This window comes from Carica papaya, chromosome 6 (genome assembly GCF_054855325.1).
Source record: "Carica papaya isolate Zhongbai chromosome 6, ASM5485532v1, whole genome shotgun sequence".
NCBI classification, from domain to species: Eukaryota; Viridiplantae; Streptophyta; class Magnoliopsida; order Brassicales; family Caricaceae; genus Carica; species Carica papaya.
Genome location: NC_142314.1, coordinates 27,161,080 through 27,173,430, shown reverse-complemented (window position 1 = coordinate 27,173,430; position 12,351 = coordinate 27,161,080). Strand labels below are relative to the sequence as shown.

At 36.2% G+C, this 12,351-nt stretch overlaps 1 protein-coding gene across 2 annotated transcripts in view; it reads right to left on the bottom strand.

Moving 5' to 3' along the window:
* Positions 1 to 12,351, bottom strand: part of DPE1 (disproportionating enzyme) — a 39,215-nt gene that overhangs the window by 23,704 nt on the left and 3,160 nt on the right. The gene's annotated exons all lie outside the window — the stretch shown is intronic.

The following is a 12,351-nucleotide window of genomic DNA, read 5'->3' as shown; positions in this document are numbered from 1 at the left end:
GAAGAGACTGATGGGAAGAGAGAAAGGAAAAAGATGACAAGGAGGGGGATTAAATGAAAGAAAATGTTGGAAGAAAGGAAGAGAAACCAGAACTTAAAGAAAGAAATTTTTCAATTCTATTCCAATAACAGATGTACTCATTACATCAAATTTCTTTATATAGGTAAAAAAGAGGTGCAAAAAGAGCCAATAGGAATCTTTGCAACTAGACAAGTTACCCACTTTAAGTTGATATCGTCTTTTTCTATCTTTTATTTGATGTTGGGTGCACAAGTTGGTAACTTGGGGTTGCCACCTCCTTTGACCATCATCTTTGGATCGATCCATGAGAGATGGCACAAATTAGCAACTTTTGGTTGTGAGATCTTTTGGGTTAATCAAACTCTAGCACCTAAAGGTCTAATAGATATTAAGGTTCTATATCATTCTACTACTAGTAAGAGAAATATCATCCCATTCTATCAGTAAGCGCTAAGAGACCACCTCATCCTTCCAAAAAAGAAAGAAATAAAAAAGAGAAATAAAGATAAAACAAAAATATGGGTCTTCGAAAAAAAAAAACAAATGGTGTTTGTTCTCCAACTCTGAAAGCACATGAGGCACACATATTATGGGAAACAACAATGTCGAATCTTTAAACCTGAAGCATATTGTTAGTCCTCATTCTTTTAAACACTGTTTTGCACAATTAAAGAAAAGAAGCTTTCACTCTCGAGAAAAATAGAGGAAAAATAACTGGATGATAACGACGACTTTGAGTGAGGCGATCAAGTAGAGACTTACACATATAGGATCCTAAGGAATCACGGAACCAGGTTCAAAAATCACAACCAAGAATAAGGTGGAAAAAAAGTCCAGCATAAAAAATGACAAGTTTCTCAGTATAGACATTTCTTAATAAGTGAAAATTCAAGGATATACGATTATCATGAAGGGACAAAAAGAAATTAAATGGAGAACTATCTCTAGTAGATAACCTATGTAGACGAAGAAAAAGAGACGAAAGAGGTGAACCCCATCCAGAGTTTGCACAAAAGAGAAAACCAGACACGTCCCTTGCTCTAGCCCACACAAGTGGAAAATAAAGCATATACCTTGCTATCTATGGAAAATGGAAGAACACATTTCCATGTATTGACTGTTCTGGTGGTCCATAACTTGATGCTAACCACCCTAAGCCATAAAGACAGACACAACTAACAAAAGCCTAATCCCAGGTTGACCTTTAAATCGTGATTTGGACTCACCAAAAATAATAACCAAGAGTTGCCCCAAAGCCCTTCCTCCTCATAACCTTATTCAAAAAAAAGAACCCAATTAACTCTAACATTTTTTTTGAGATAAAAAGAATATAGTATAAATATAAACAATTGTATCAAGGGAGTACCAATCATGTATAAGATATTTACAAGTCTATTAGTGGATCAATGACATTCCTAAAATTTTTCATATTATAAAAGTCATAACCCAGAATCAAAAAACAAAAAACATGCATCTATTTATCCCTAATATTAACAATCTCCCCTTCAATCCTCTTTAAAGCTCTAGCATTCTTTTCTTTCCAAATCATCCAAAAACTAGATGCAGGAATAAGATAAAGATAAGTTTTCTTTTTACATATCCTCACCCAGGCCCAAAGTTCATCCCTCACCGCTCTCGCAATCACCTAATTAATCCTTAGAAGACCATACACCATAGACCAAATACTATACACCATCAAGCATTAGAAAAGGATGTCGTTGCAAAATTCCACAACCATGTTGCATAAATAGCAGCAACTAACCAAAATTTTGCCTTTTCGCATTAGTTTATCAATAGTCAGGATGCATTCTCTATCCGCTTCCCCCGTGAAGAAAGCAATTCTTATGGAGGGCCTTCAGCTTCTATTTCTAGTTAACCGGAAAGTGTACCATCCCATCCCTTCCCTCCTAGTTAGACACTTGAAAAATAACTTGACAGTAAATTCCCCTTGTTTCTTCAAATTCAACACCATCTGATCCCTGTTGCCATTTAACTTAACCGGGATAAAAGAAATAGCAAGACTTCATCCTCTTTAATCTCCCAATCATTAAGATACCTTGCAACATTCACATTCCACCCTCTGCTCCTATTCCCATCAGTATGAGTCTCCGCAACCACCATGTTTTTTGATGATGCAATGACAAAAATCAAAATTCCTTTTTTAAAGAAAAAATAAGCATTCTCCCATTCCCTACCCTTAACTAAATCTAACATAAGCATTCTCAAAATTAAAATTCTTTTTTTAAAGAAAAAGATTTATATTCATATGCACCAAAGAGATGCGGTGTATGTACAAAAATATCTTTAAGTAAGATATCAAAGAGGTCTCCAAAATCCTTGTAAGTATAGATCAGGTAACCCTAAGTCAAAAATACCCACAAAAGCTCTCATGTCCACTCTTTCCAAATGAGTCAAAAGCTAGCCAAGGAACAAGGTTTGAAGTCTTATTGTAACTTCTATCCCTATAGATGCCTCTCCATATCTAAAGTTCCTTTTTTGTTGTTCTAGCCCTCACCCAATTTAGCTCCAATAAATCATACGGCAATGTCCAAAGCCGACACGGGAAAGGACAAGAATAATATGATTGGAAGACTCTGGATTTCTGTTGCACAAATAGCACCTATCACCAGGATTTTCCCCCTTTCAATCAAGTTGTCTGGAGCTAAAATGCATCCTCTCACTGTATCCCATGCAAAAAAGGGCACCGAAAAAAAGACATTGATCCTCTAAAATCTATACTCAAAATCGAACTTAAAGCAAGAACACTCTTTTTCTTCCTTATCAAATCTTCTCCACTTCATTAGCAGTGAAAGAGGCAACCAAGATTTGTCTTTACATGACAAAAATGCTTTGACTATGAGAAATTTTTTGTCTCCCAACACCTCTTTCATCCTAGTTGATAACACCTTACCGATGATTTTATACACTCATCATAGAATAATGGGGTGATGAGTTATCAACTAATAGATCAGCCTTTCTTAGGCACCAAAGTAATGACCATAAGTTAATGCAAGTACCTATCCTACCATTAAGAATGAATTCCTGAAAACATTTACCACTTCCCCTTTGGGAACATCCTTACAATTTTGGAAGAAAGCAATACGGACTCTTTTTTTTAAAAGAAAAAGTATAGTTTTTAATGTACACCAAAGGGATGTAATCCATATAAAATTATTTACGAATCAAAATGTCAATCAGATCTTCAAAATCCTAATCAGTATAAAGAGAATGACTTTTTATTAAAAAACTTGGGGTATCAAGCCAAGTATCCTTAATTCTATCAAAAGACAATTTTGTACCCTCAAAACCTCTCATGTTTGTCTCTTTCCATATACCCATAAGGTAGCAAAAGGGATAAGACCTAGATGCTTATTGTCACACTTATCCCCTCAAATGCCACTCCATATATACAAGCTTCTTCCTGACGAATCACTCTCAATGAACTGTAAGGCAAACGGCAGTTGATAGGACCTAGGACATCAGGGAAGAAGGTGCTTGACAGTCCCTGTTGCTCCGTTACATAGAAAGTATCCATTCACAATGACCTTCCCCTCTTTAATGAAATTATCTAGAGTTAAAATACGGCTCCTTACCACTTTCCAAGTAAAAAACACCATTCTTGGGAAGTGTTTTCTCATAACCCAAATCCCAAACCACAGTTCTAATATTAGCTTCTTTGAAGGGTGTTCCAGGCCACCTAGCTCCATCCTTACCAATACGGTTCCATGTCGAGACCTAATAATAACCTCCAGAATTTCAGTTAGTTACGTTAATTTATTACCTAGCATGTTTGTCCTTATTTTTTTTCCTTCTTGTTTTATTCTCTACAGAGTTGATCATAACAAACTATACTACAGGAATGCAGACAGGAATGCAAGCTATATAGCACCATTATTTGTAAAAGTTGTGTACCAGCAGGATACCACTATAAAAAGGCAACCAAATGATGCATCGAGGAGTATAGAGAAAACCTAATGAAAATTATCTGAATCCCTCTCCTGTATTTTGCTATGTTCTATATTCCGCTCTTCTTCCTTTCTGCCTCGCCTCTCCCCTCCTATTGTTACCTTCATGCTTCATTTTATCTTATCCTAGCCTTAACCTCATCACATTGTTAATAACTCTAACTTAGCTTGCTAATGAGCAAGAATCCTAACTAACTGGTATTAGAGCCAAAACAAACTTGTCAAGAGTACTTCTGGCACTGTCAAGCTGGCCAAGAACAAATGAAAATCCACTATGACGAACGCCCAAAAAATGGCTCAGCTGGAGTCAAAAAATGGAAGGCTTCATAACTGAGTCTACCAGCCCATCAATGCCAAAGTTGCGGGCAAGCTAAAAGCCAAGCTGGAGGGCAAGCTGGCAAAAAACAATGCAAAGCTACAGCTCATTGTAGCAAACAATGTGCTCTATGATGATCACTCCACACCCAACTTGCCACAACCAAACCTCTCCCTAGCCAATGGGACCTTCCTCCATTCAAAACCTTCACTAAGCTCAAAACTTTGCCACTCCCAGGCGTCAAAAGGTTTGCTACCCAATCCTCAAGCGCGAGAGAGCCAAGAGGAAACAATCATCCTCATACCACCCTATCCAACACTATGGGATCAAACACACATAGGGTTAACATCCCCTCTTTGAAGGCACAAACCAAAGATTATAGATGAGGACATGCAAGAACTATTTTCTAGTATATATGGTCCCAAATGAGCAAAAGATGGAGGTTGACACACTGTTATTGGTGGAGAAACCCAAGACTTGGTACCAAGGCATGCACAGTATGGACATGTGGACTGGGATGTATTCGAGGAAGAAATCTATTGACATTTTGAGAATCCAACGATGACCAAGGAAATTTGCAAGAATTGTGGGAATCCAAGATGGGTAATGTGGTTGAAGACTTTAACAGTTGAAGCAAGAAGGTTCTCGATGGAGTACTAAGAGAAATTTGAAAAGTTTTTTTTTTTTAAATAAAAAGTATAATGTATCATTAATTCACAAGTATCAAGAGGGTGTCATGTATGTACAAAGATAATTACAAGTCAAAATTAGTATGCCAATAAGATCCCCAAACTCCTCAAAAGAATGAATAGGATGCCCTATAACAAAAAAAAACCTAACATCTGGAGTCATCTGTCTCTAACTCTAATAAAATTCTTTTCCATCCCCTCAAAAGTCCTCTTGTTTATCTCCTTCCACACCACTCATAAAATGATAAAAGGAATAAAACCTACATGTTTTCTCTCATTACTAATGTTCTTTCAGGCTCAAATCTCATCTTATACCGAGCCAACTATTGTCCAGCTACTTCCCAATAATCCATAAGTTATTGTCCATAACTTGTGCATGAACAAGCACCAAAGCATAATATGATTACAAGACTTTGTCTCCCTCTTGCAAAAAAACAGTCATCACCATAATCTTTCCCTCTTCATTAATTTTTCAATTATCAAAATAAACTCGCAAACCACCTCCCACGTAAAAAAAAGCAACTCAGGGAGGAGCATTCACCTTACATGTTTGCTGAAACGGAAACTTGGGTTCTGCTACTTCATTCTCGACCAAGTGATCATAGTATGATTTTACCATGAAGAAATCATTGCTCTTACAGTTCCATAATTTGATCATTGTTCTCGTTTAGGTTTACCAAGGAAAGTATATTTAGTAGAGACTCATATTAATTAACCTCTCAATCACTTAGATTCCTCACAATATTTATAATCCATTTTCTATTTCCTTCAGTATCTCCATAGATCTCATAAACTGTGATGTCTTTATACCGTGCTATAGTATAAATATGAAGGAATTGGTCTATGAACTCCCTCTGTAAGCTAGGAATCATGCCAAAAATTAATTTCCCCTCTTGCTTACACGCCACCTGATCCATTCCGAGAATTTATGCCTACCATGCTAACTTTCCTCCACGTCCCCTTTCCCATGTGGTCTAATCGCAACTCTAATAAACCAGTACCTATTTGTAGTGCCGAACTTTGTCCCAATCACTCTCCACCAAAGAGTAATGTTCTCTTTCATGAATCTTTATAATCATTTCCCTTGTAGAATCATATTCATCTCCACAAAGGATCTCAACCCCAAGTCACAATGAGACATTGGTTTTTCAACCTCCTCCGAATTCACCGAATAATACTTCCTCTTGTCCTCCATATCGCCCCAAATGAAGCTATATTAAATAGATTACAATTTCTTGGCCATTTTTACTAGGATTGTTATAAGAGATATATAATAAATATGTAGATAGAACGTACTTTTAATAAGTGTCGACCTCTCCCCTTTGATAACAAATTTTTCTTCCAACCCGCCAACGTTCTTTCTGTTGAAGAATGGTTCAAAATTAGAGTTAAATATATTTTACTTAGTTAGGTAAGTTGTGATCAGTTTTTTCCTATTTGTTAGGCATGTAATTCTTAGTTGTGTAATAGGCATAGTGTTAAAAGTTATGAACTAATTTTTAGCACAGCAATTTCTTTATAAGCTTATAAATAAAAATTATCCCTTTGCTAATATATATGCAAAAAAATTCCTTCAATATTTTAAAAATCATTTTTATTATTTTTACTTGTTTTGCTTATTTGTTCTTATTTTCCAACAAAACTGGTATCAGAGCACACCAAGTTCACTGCTTACCATGTGTTTGATAAAAGTTTTGTGAGAAAGCTTCCATGGCAGCAAATGGGAGTGGTATGAATATGTCATAGTCCCTCATTCCCATCTTCAAAAGAGACTCTTATGAGTTCTAGAGAATCAAGACGATGACATTGTTCAAGTCTCAAGATCTTTGAAACCTTGTGGAAAGTGGGTATGCTAACCCAGATGAGGAGAATAGGTTGAGGAAAAATAAGAAGAAGGACGCAAAGGCATTGTTCTTCATCCAGCAAGCTGTTCATGATACAATTTTTTCAAGAATTTCAACCGTAACTACAGCAAAGGAAGCATGGAAGATACTAAAGAAGGAATTTCAAGGCTCAACAAAGGTAATTACGGTTAAATTTCAATCTTTACGTCGTAATTTTGAAACTTTGTTTATGAAAAGTAATAAGACTGTGCAAGAGTTTCTGTCAAGAGTAGTAGAAATTGTGAGTCAAATGAGATCCTATAGGGAGAAACTTAATGATCAAACTGTTGTTGAAAAAGTTTCAAGGAGCTTGACTCCTAAACTTGATCATGTAGCTGCTGCCATTGAAGAATCAAACGATCTTTCTATTTTTTCATTTGATGAACTGATTAGTTCTTTACAAGCACATGTGACAAGATTGAGCAGATCATTTGACAAAATTGAAGAAAAGGTATTTCAAGTTAAAAGTGACACAACTTCATATGATAATGGCTCAAGAAAATTAATCAATAGAGGTGGATATCGCAGTCGAGGTCATGATAGAGGAAGAAGTAATGGTAGAAATGGGCACGTTGATCTTGGGCAATCTTCAAATCAAAAAGGCTATAATAAAAGCAATATTCAGTGCCACTACGGCAAGAAGTTTGGGCATATGAAGGCTAAATGCTGGAAATGAGAAAAACAAGCAAGTTATGCTGCAGAAGACAAAGAAGAAGAGGTATTGTTCATGGCATATGAAGCTAAACATGCTGATTCAACTGCAAATGAAGTCTGGTATCTGGACAGCGGCTGTTCAAGTCATATGATAGGTCTAAAATTAGTATTTAAAGAGCTTGATGAGTCTCAAAAGACAAAAGTAAGGCTTGGATACAATAAGTCACTTCAAGCTGAAGGTAAAGGTACAGTTGCTGTCACTACTTCCACCGGTAATGTTAAGCTTCTCCATGGCGTATTTTATGTTCCTAATCTATCTCATAACTTGTTGAGTGTTGGACAACTAATTGGCAGTGGGTATTCAGTATTATTTGATGATTCTTCTTGTACTATTATGGACAAAGAATCGGGACAGCCTATAGTTAATGTTAAAATGACAGCAAACAAAATGTTTCCTCTAACTATCTCTACCATAGAAGATCATGCTCTTGTTGCCAATAGTTCGGAAAATGAGTCGATGTTATGGCATTTACGGTATGGGCATTTGAATGTCAATGGGCTGAAATTGTTGAGTAAAAAAGAAATGGTTAGTGGGCTGCCTAAAATTGATTCTATAAAGGTATGTTAACGGTGTATTTATGGGAAACAAAGTAGAAAGTCATTTCCTATAGGAAAATACTTGAGAGCTAAGTGTTGTCTTGATTTAGTGCATGTTGATTTGTGTGGGCTTATGAATACAGAATCTCTTGGTAGCAGTAAATATTTTCTACTATTTACTGAAAATTTTAGCCGCATGAGTTGGGTATACTTTTTGAAATTCAAATCAGAAACTTTTGAACATCTTCGGATGTTCAAAACATTTGTTGAGAAGCAAAATAGTGAATGTATAAAGGCTCTTCACACGGGTAGGGGTGGTGAATTTTTATCTAATGAATTCAGTGTTTTTTGTGAAGAAAATGGTATTCACAGGGAGTTGACAGCACCATATACACTACAGCAAAATGGCATGGCTGAAAGGAAAAATCGCACGGTGGTAGAAATAGCAAGAAGCTTGTTGAAAGCAAAGGGATTACCCAATGAATTCTGGGAAGAAGCAGTAACAACAGCAGTTTATTTGCTGAATATTTCACCCACAAAAGCTGTCCTAAATCAGACCCCTTATGAAGCATGGACAGGTACAAGACCTCGGGTAAGCCACTTAAGAATTTTTGGTTGTATTTCCAATGCTTTAATTGATTCACAAAATTGACAAAAACTGTACAGTAAGTCAGAAAAATGTGTCTTTGTTAGTTATTCATTACAATCCAAAGCATATAGGTTATATAACCCTATAAGTGGCAAAGTGATTATAAGCAGGAATGTGATGTTTGATGAAAATTCAAGCTGGAATTGGGATAAAAAAGAAGCAGATTCTGCAGCTATATTGCCATATGAAACAGAGGTTTATTCAAACATAGAAGCAAATGCAATTCTTACAACTACAACTCCATCAACACCACAAACTGGCAGCTCCACATCTTCATCTTTAAGTAGAAGAGAAGCATCATTTTTAAGCACTTCTTCTGATGAGACTCCACCAAGAAAGTTTAGATCCTTTCAAGAAATATATGATTCCACATATGTATTATTTGTAGCTGAACCAACCAGCTTTGAAGAAGCAATCAAAGGGAAAGAGTGGTGTCAAGCAATGAAGGAAGAACTTGCAGCAATAGAAAAAAATGAAACTTGGGAGTTAGTTGACTTGCCAAATTGAAAACATACTATTGATCTTAAATGGGTGTTTAAGACAAAATATCATTCTGATGGGAGTATTCAAAAACATAACGCAAGACTTGTGGCAAAAGGGTATTCACAAGAGCAAGGCGTAGACTTTGAAGATACATTTTCTCCGGTTGCTCTATTTGAAACTGTAAGAATTTTTTTAGTCTTGGCTGCTCAGTTTAATTGATTAGTTTATCAATTTGAGGTTAAATCTGCCTTTTTGAATGGTGAATTGGAAGAAGAAGTTTATGTCACACAGCCTGAAGGTTTTGTAATCAATGGCAAGGAGAAAAATGTGTTACAAGTTAAAAAAGGCTCTTTATGAGTTAAAACAGGCCCCTCGAGCTTGGTACACCAAAATCAACTTTATGTTCAGCAAATGGTTTTGAAAGGAGCAAAAATGAGCCTACTCTCTACTTGAAAAAGAAAGGTACCAGTGAATTTATTGTTGTGTGACTTTATGTTGCTGATATAATTTATATGGGGTCTAGTAAATCTCTCATTACTGAATTTAAAGATTGTATGATGAGAAAGTCTGAAATGACAGACTTGGGATTATTGCATTATTTTCTTGGGTTAGAAGTGCATCAAAGTAAAAGTGGAATTTTTATTTCACAAAGGAAGTTTGCAATTAACCTTCTCGAAAAATTTAGCATGATTGACTGTAAAGTAGCTGCCACTCCCCTGAATATGAATGATAAGCTGCACGTTGAAAATGGAACTAAAAAAGGAGATGCTGGTCATTATAGAAGTCTAGTGGGAGGACTAATTTAGCATGATTAACTCACACTAGACCAGATATAGCATTTTCTGTTGGTGTTGTTTCCAGGTTTATGCACTTCCTACAAAGCATCATTATGGAGCAACAAAAAGAATTCTGCGATATATTGCTAAAACATTTGAATATGGGATTTGGTATTCTAAGAATTCAGAATGCAAGTTATTTGAGTACACAGATAGTGATTGGGGAGGCTGCTTAGATGACAGAAAAGGCACATCAGGCAATATGTTTTCTCTTGGGTCTGGAGCTGTTTCATGGAGTCCAAAGAAGCAAACAACTACAGCTCTTTCCTCTGTGGAGGCAGAATATGAGGCTACTACTTCCGCCGCATGTCAAGCGATTTGGTTTAGGAGATTACTTGCAGATTTTGGTCAAGAACAGAAGAGTGCCACAAAAATTTTTTGCGATAATAGTGCTGCAATCACAATGGCCAAGAACCCAGCTTTCCATGGAAGAACAAAACACATAAATTTGCACAATCACTTTATCTGTGATTTGGTCACAAGTGGGGCAAACACTCTGAAATTTTGCAACACAAATGAGCAAGTGTCTGATATATTTACCAAGGCACTTTCTTATGAGAAATATATTTATTTTAGATCTAAACTTAATGTATATAATTTTGAATCAAGGGGAAAATGTTGAAGAATGGTTCAAAATTACAGTTAAATATATTTTACTCAGTTGGATAAGTTGTGATCAGTTTTTTCTTATTTGTTAGGCATGTAATTTTTAGTTGTGCAGTAGGCATAGTGATAGAATTTATGAACTGATTTTTAGCTCAGCAATTCTTTGTAAGTCTATAAATAGGCATTATCCCTTTGCTGATATATATGCAGAAAAATTCCTTCAGCATTTTGAAAATCGTCTTTGTTATTTTTATTTGTTTTGCTTATTTGTTCTTATTTTCCAACACTTTCAAACCTCTCCACCATTGCATCTCACGTCCTCTCATCTTTGTAGTTTCCCCCAAAGGTAATCCGAAGCCAATGAAGGAGGGATCCTAGACAACAAGAGACCACTACACCCTTGCTACAGATCTGGCGCTATTTTCCAAGTCACGAATGTAAGACCAAACTGCTACTCAAGATGGAGATAATGAAGGACAAGTGGGAAGAGATGAAAACAGAAGAAGAGAATGGAAGGGACAAGCCTTGAGAACAAGGTTCCTTGGAAGGAAGAGAGATTCAAAGACCTGATAATTGCCTCCAGATATTTCAGTTAAGCTAGTTGATTACCTAGCATGTTTTTCTTTATTTCCTTCTCCTTCTTATTTTATTCTCTGCAGAGTTGGTACATATCCCATTACACTGTAGGAATACAGACTGGAATGCCAGCTACACAGCACCATTATCTACAAAAGTTTGTACCAGCAGGAAAGCACTATAAAAAGACACGAGATGATGTATTGAGGAGCATAGAGAAAACCTAATGAAACTTATCTGAATCCCTCTCTTATATTCTGCTCTATTCTGTATTCTGTTCTTCCTTTCTGCCTCTCCTTGCCTGTTCTTACTCTCACACCTCATTCTATCTTCTCCTAGCCTCAACCTTGCCACATTATTAAGAACCCCAGGTTAGCTTGCTAATGAGTCAAGGTCCTAATATTTCAATACATGAACCTGCCATTCTTACAGGTTGTTTTCCCACAACTAGAATCATTGGGAAAATTGTAAAAGTGCTTTATTGAATAAATGAATTCCCCTCAAAGCAAATTTATAAATGTAGTCATAGCGTTTCCTAACTAACCTTCCCCGAATAGGATTCAACTGAGGTTTTTCTACAACAAAGATACTAATAATACCAAACAGGTAAGTGGCTTTTTTTCTGAAAACGGAAAGGGGTTGTATTTTAACCATTAACAACCTAATTAAAAGGGGGAAAACTATTGTGAAAAGTCGCTACTTGTGCAAGAGAGTTGCAGTCTAACAATCACCTTCTCCTTTGGTGTCTTTTGTCCTACTTCTTTGGTCTATGGCCTATAATCTTCTGGAGGGTAAAGAAGGTAACGACTGCTTCTATGAAGGAGGAGATTCGGGCATGAAGAGCAATCCACGAGGCAAGCGCTAAAATAAGGATTCAACCCTTATTCCCCAGGCTACCTTATGGGTACTTTGGAAAAAAAGAAATATAAGGGCTTTTGAGGTCATAAAATTTACTTTTGATAGAGCCAAGGATATTTGGTTCTACATCCTAGGTTTTGTTATTAATAGTCATCCTTTTTATATTTGTGAGAACCTTGTGGACCTAATTGATATTTTCCCAACTTTTTAAAGTTTCT